At 41.0% G+C, this 6,534-nt stretch overlaps 1 pseudogene; it reads left to right on the top strand.

The window, feature by feature from the left end:
• The first annotated feature begins 693 nt into the window (after positions 1-693).
• LOC116906113 lies at positions 694-6,177 on the top strand (annotated as a pseudogene).
• Positions 6,178-6,534: the final 357 nt, after the last annotated feature.

Below are 6,534 nucleotides of genomic sequence, written 5' to 3' on the forward strand. Positions count from 1 at the left end.
ATGCATGGAGTGAATCAGGAAAACAAAGCAGAATTCCTTCTTTACCCCTCTGCTCCTGAAATGGTCATTTGACCTATGTTTGATCTTCTACTAAGAGGGGATTTGAGATCTGGAGATAGATGTTATGGGGACCATTACCCAGCAATACAAAAAGCATCTAACTAACAGAGGAATTTCGAATGACTGAGGAACGCTTCAAGATATTCAGTATCCTTAGTCATCAGGTAAATTCAAATCAAAGTGGTGCTGAGATTTCACTTTATACCCTTCAGAACGGGTAAGATCAAAATCTCAAACAACAGCAAATGCTGGCAAAAATTCGAAGCAAGGAGAATAGTCCGCCATTGCTGGTGGGAGTGTAAACTTGAACATGAATTCTGGAAATCAAATTGGTGGTTTCTCAGAAAATTGGGAATACTTCTACCTCACGACCCACCTATACCACTGCTGACGGTGTACCTAACACTTGTTCAACTATGTTGATAGCAACTTTATTTGTAATCCCCTGAAAATGGAAACAACCCAGATTCTTCTCAACTATAGAATGGATAAAGAAAACGTGGCTCATCTACACAATGGAATATTATTCAGCTATTAAAAAGAAAGACTTCAGGGTCGCAACAGTTCGTGTGGTGTCGGCTAGGCAGTGCAGCGTCGCAAGTGACTCCCAGTCGGAGCTGCTAGCTAAGGTAGATGCTCAAGAAGGAGGTTAGCACCAATGGAGCAGGGAAGGCGGAGCCCATGCACTGCTCCTAGAGGCTGTCAGCCAAGTCTGCCACTACCAATGTGGACATAAAGCCAAAAAGGAAAAGAATCAGACAAAAATGCAGATAAAAGGGAAGAGGGGAGCGAAGGGCAAACAGACTGAAGTGACCGGCCAGCAAACTACAGATCTGCCTGTAAGAAAATGGAGAGACGGCGGAAAACCTGAGTCCAACCTCTGAAGAAGAGAAAGAAGCCAGGTCCGACTATCAGTGGCCCCGCCTCCTTGCACAATCCAGAGGGATTTTTTTTTTTATCGACTTTTCTGTAAATGCGAGTTTTTTAATAGCTCTAGAAACATTTTTAAAAGGTGAGTGAATCCCACCTCTTCCCATTTTTTAAGTGTAAGGGTTTGATTTTTTTTTGTTTTTTTTTTCTTTTGTTTTTGTTTTGTTTTCTTTAAGAGGTTAAATCATTTGCTGGTTGTTTATTTTTTGGTACAAACAGAAAATAACAGGAGACTGAATCAGAAGAGGCTGTGAATATTTTCAGTTATATCTGGTCTCCTGTTTCTAGTAGAACCATTTTGTTAGAAAGCCTGTCTTTGGCCCTTGCCCTGTCAGAACTGTGGTGTCTGTGGTCATGGAAGTCCATTTAGTAACAGTTGTGAAAATGTGCTGTGAAAGATGGAAATTTTGAGTATGTTCTGTGTGTGGCATAAAATTGTGAATTGGTGGAATTGAGGATTATGAGCATTTGATTGTTATGAGATGTCTTAAGGAAAGTTGCCAAGTTTGAATCTGGAACATCACTGGAATAAGTTCAAAGAAAAACAATATATAGCTCTTCATTTGCATGCTGAACACAATGTGACCCTTCAGAGTTTGGGTACTTGTGATAAGAATTGGAATGTCTGTGTACTCTACTCCTCGACCAATAAAATCTCAGTTATGAAAGAGTAAAACCAAAAAAAGAAAGACTTCATGAATTTTTCAGTCAAAAGGTGGAACTTGGAAATATCATCCCGAGTGCCATAACTCAGAGCCAGGAAGACAAGTATTGTATGTACTCATCTATAAGTGGATATTAGCCATAAAGTGCAGGATAACCATGCTATAACCTGTTGCTGTAAAATTAAAACAAGGTTTTCTTTTAACCTGCTTTAATGCCAGAACCGTGTGGCCACATTACATCTGTTTGATATTTTCATCTCAGTCAGCCAAGTGTCTCACCCGCTTTGCTCCATCCCATATCACACTTCTGATGGCTACTCTCTGAGCCTGGCAACAATCTCTCTACCCATCTAGTTCCCAAGGCAGGTCGCCACCATGCCAGAAACACACATCCCAATTCCATGGTGACCTAGTGTCTCCAGCCACCACACACTCTCTTGACTTCAATTAAGTCGCCACATGAAAGAACACACAACACCTCTCTTCCAATTGATAAGATATAATTGCCCACTTAAATAACATATAATTTGCTCATCTAGACATACAAAACCCTGTACACATTCACCTCTTAAGAATAATCATAACAACCTGTAGATAGGCAGAGAGGAATCTTAACATCCACTGCCATGTTCTCTCTACTGCTCTCTCCTTTTGCTTCACTCTCTTCCTCCTAAACTTTCCTCCTGCCCATCCTTCCTTCTCATCCGATGACAGGTCTTGTTCTATCTTATACCTGCCTTCACCTGGGGAAATCTTGTGGAATTGTTGGGGGAGGATAGAGGAACCCAAAGGGGATAGGGACTCCATAAAAAAAAACAACCGAGTCAACTACCTCTGACTGTTGGGGAGTTCCAGAGATTGAACCATCAACCAAAGACTAAGCATGGGCTGTGCCTACCCCCCAAACCCGTCCCCCACACATATGTAGCAGATATGCAGCTTGGTTTTCATGTGAGTCCCCGAAGAGCAGGGAGCTGTCCCTGAATCTGTTGCCTGCCTATGGATCCCAGGCTGCCTTGTCTGGCCTCAGTGTAAGAGGATATGCCTAGTCCTTCAGTGACTTGATATGCAGAATGGGGTAACACCCAGGAGGTGCATCCAACTTCTCAAAGGAGAAAGGGAGGGGGTGGGAGAGGGGCTGCTAAGTCCTTGCTAACTTTATTATCATTTCTTCATACTCTCTTCACCTGGACATGTTTCTCTATAGTGTGTTGCTAATTCTATAAACTTAGTATGAAATAATTTTTCCAAACTTATCTTTGGGTTTTTATTTCTCGACTTCTAGAGACAAAAGAGAGATGGCTTGATTATTAAGATCATTTGGTGCTCTTGGAGGTGACCTTGTTTCAGTTCCCAATACCCATATGGCGACTTGCAAATATCTGACCTAATGCTTTCCTCTGACCTCCGAAAGCATGCTGTACCTATACCAAATAAAATAAATATAGCTTAAAGGCTTAAAGATGTAATTAATAAATTAATATTTCCTCCTTGTTTACCTGCTGTTTGGAGGAATTTCAGTTATGAACCTAGAAAAATATAAAGTTCCTTTTCCGTCTCCACATCATTTGTATGTAGAGGAAAGCCTGCAGATCTGTATGCTCATTTGGGAAAATGACTGGGTATACCAGAGCTCTAACATCTGCTCCTAACTCCCTTATCACCCTGTCACCAACTTCCACCTCAAGTATCCTTTCCCTTTTTCTCGCTCAGTCATTAAGTCTTCCATCCCTCATGATCGGAAAGCAGAATTTTATTTCACATAATTCAATCCGCATACCCTTAAAAGATTGAATATATTTACATGCTGCATAAATATATATAAAATGAGCACGTATGAGAATTACACAGATCCCTCATCTAGTCTGAAGTTGTCGCATCGTGTGCATTTTCCAGCTTGAATATGTTATCAGGTGACAAAAGTGTGAAGTAAGAACACCCTACTCTCTTTCCATTTGGCGGTAACAAGGAGAAACGAAAGCAATAGCGATACCACCATGAAGCAACAATAACAAACAGCTAGTAAGCAATTTGAAAACAGCAGCTACTGAGAGCCTCGGTGTGTGGCTTGGACAAGTAAGTGTTCAAAGACCATGTTTGTGCACACAGAACAGTGATGCAAAATGCAACATATCCAATAGCCACCATTGTCATCTATCATGAAATGAAACGAGCATCTAGGACATATTATTTAAAGGTTCTTGAATCTATACGTGCACTACAATGTAAACTGTCAGCCAGACTCTGCAACAGCCTCAAACATCAGGTGACTTAAGGTGCAGGGCATGCATCTCACAGTGCAGCCTGTGTGTAAACACAGCTGATGGAAGGAAGTATCTGTGCCAAGTATTTATTTCTTTGCTGTCTGACTGCTCCAGTTCCCCAGGGGTTAGGAGTCTATCACCTGCTGTGTTCCTCAGCTGCTAGGATCAGAACATGTAACACAGATGGAGTGAGTTGTGTTCTCAAGGCTTCTGCTTTCCAGAGATAAGGCTCCAAAGCAGGGAGGTGCTCAGCTCTGTCGCCTGCTGAAAAAACCTGGGCAGCCGTCAATAATAACCACTTGCTTCTCTACTGTTATGTTAAATAACACGACCTTGCCTACATAGGTGAGATTTGATGAAAATGGTTTAAACAATCTGGAATTCCTATGACTTTTTAATTTCAGTTTCTGTTCTCTCTCTCTCTCTCTCTCTCTCTCTCTCTCTCCTCTCTCTCTCTCTCTCTCTCTCTCCCTCCCTCCCTCCCTCCCTCCCTCCTTCTCTCTTCTCCATCTTCCTCTCCCTCTCCTGTTGCTTCTTCCTTCTCACTCCTTCAGTTCAGATCTATTGCCACAATGCAATGATTTAAGAACCTGGTTGAAATATCAGATCACATCTGTCTACCAGTTTCCTTGAACATGTTTAATGATCTGTACTGGACCTCAGCCTCCTTTGTCACCTTGCTGTCATTCACTGCAGTGTAACTCCAAGGAGGAGAAACTGCAAAACCCTCCTATGCCCATTAGGAATACATATTTTGTCTGACTATGGCTTTGCAATTAAAGTAAGCCAACTTATAAGACCCAAAAAGAAGGTACTATCATAAAATATATAGCAAAGTGTAAAGATCATTTAATTTGATTTCTTAAATGTAAAAATAAGAAGCCTCTTCATTCCATCTTCCAGCCTTCAGAAGGTGGAGTGTGGTTTGAAGAGGCAGATAATGCTTCTGAATAGTACTTCTAACAGATCACTCTATTGGCCAGATATCATCAACAGTTTAAATTTCCTTTAAAGCAAGGCATGGGAAATACTTAGCCTAGGGTTTAGAACTGGAAAATGCACAAAGCTGTTGACTAGATTTTCGATTGATTCCCCCCACCCCCAACCCGACAGCTCTTAAGTATCCTTTGTCACCCAGTGGGAGTTCCTGGATAAGCAGCTTAGTGACTTCCCTTGGCATGCTTGGACAGCTTTAACATTTGTCTTAGTTAGGAGTTTTATTGCTGTGATAAAGCACCAGACACAAGAGAAAGTTGAAGGAGGAAAGGGTTCATTTTATCTTATACATCCAGGTAACAGTCCATTACCGAGGGAAGTCAGAGCAGGAACCTGGAGGCAGACATCCTGAAGGAATACTGCTTTACTTTGCTCTTTGTGGCTTGCTAAGCCTGCCTTCTTGCACCTCCCAAGAATGCCAACGCTCCTAGTGGGCTGGGCCTTTATCAGTCAATATTCAAGAAAAGAATTTCACAGGCCTACCAACAGGATAGTTGTGTGGTGGTATTTCTCAATTGATTATCCAAATGATTACTATGTCTTATTTACAAAAAAACAAAACAAAACAACACAAAAGCAAAAAAACAAGTAAAACAAAGATAATTGACCCTTTGTCAGTTTGACATGCCATTATCTATTACTATTAAACTATAAACTTTGTTTTATTATTTATCTCCAAGAATTCATATTAATAACAGTATCTCACTATAAAATGCATTTCACCTTTTAAAAGTTCTACAGTCTTTAAAAACACATACACTTTAAAACATCCTAAGTCTCTTTCAAAATTTAAATCCTCTCTAAGATTTCCAAAGACTCTCAACCAGGGGCTTCTATTTAAAAAAAAAAAGTTAAATACTTTATTTCAAGACAGAAGAATCAGGTTAGAGTTAGGATCAGATCAAAGTGAAACCAAAATGTGAACTTCGGTGTCAGATTTATGGGACTCAAGATGTCCTATACTCCAAAGGGTCTGAGCAGTTCTATTTCCCCTGTTCTCCTCTCTAAAGCACTTAAAGCTTGTCTCCTAGGATAAAGTTGACTCCATCCTGCAGCTGCAGCTCTCTAACATGCTGAAGGTTCTGTTGTAATTGATCTGTATCTTCACCAGTAATCTATGTTCTGGTCTCTTTACAGAAACTCTGACCCTAGTGCAGGTCGCCAAGCCTCTTTGTGACTCCTCGAACCCTGGGGCGTTTATGGCAACTGAGGTTACAGCTTCCTCAAGGGCCTCTCGTGGCTTCATATACTGCTCCCTATGACCCCTTCATGCCTGGAAAAGTACCATCTGGAAAATTCTTACCTATCACTAAGCTTGCCTGTCAGCACAAAGCCTTGGGTCCCTCTGACCACAGTTTCAGTGTGCTGAGGAAACACCTTCCAGACTTTAGAGTCAAGTATGCTGACCTCTTCTAAATACAGCTGGTTCTTTAGCCCCAGCAGACCAGAACCTCATCAGTTGTCTAAGCAAAAGTTCCACATTAGTGGACATATTCTCTTGTTAAAGATAGCCTTTTTTTTTTCAGTTGTAGAAGACCAGAAACACATATTCTTAATTCAAAATAGCATATATGGCTCCCATAGAGCCTTTGCTTTCCACTAAGACATCACAAACCAGT

This window comes from Rattus rattus, chromosome 7 (assembly GCF_011064425.1).
Source record: "Rattus rattus isolate New Zealand chromosome 7, Rrattus_CSIRO_v1, whole genome shotgun sequence".
Lineage (NCBI taxonomy): Eukaryota > Metazoa > Chordata > Mammalia > Rodentia > Muridae > Rattus > Rattus rattus.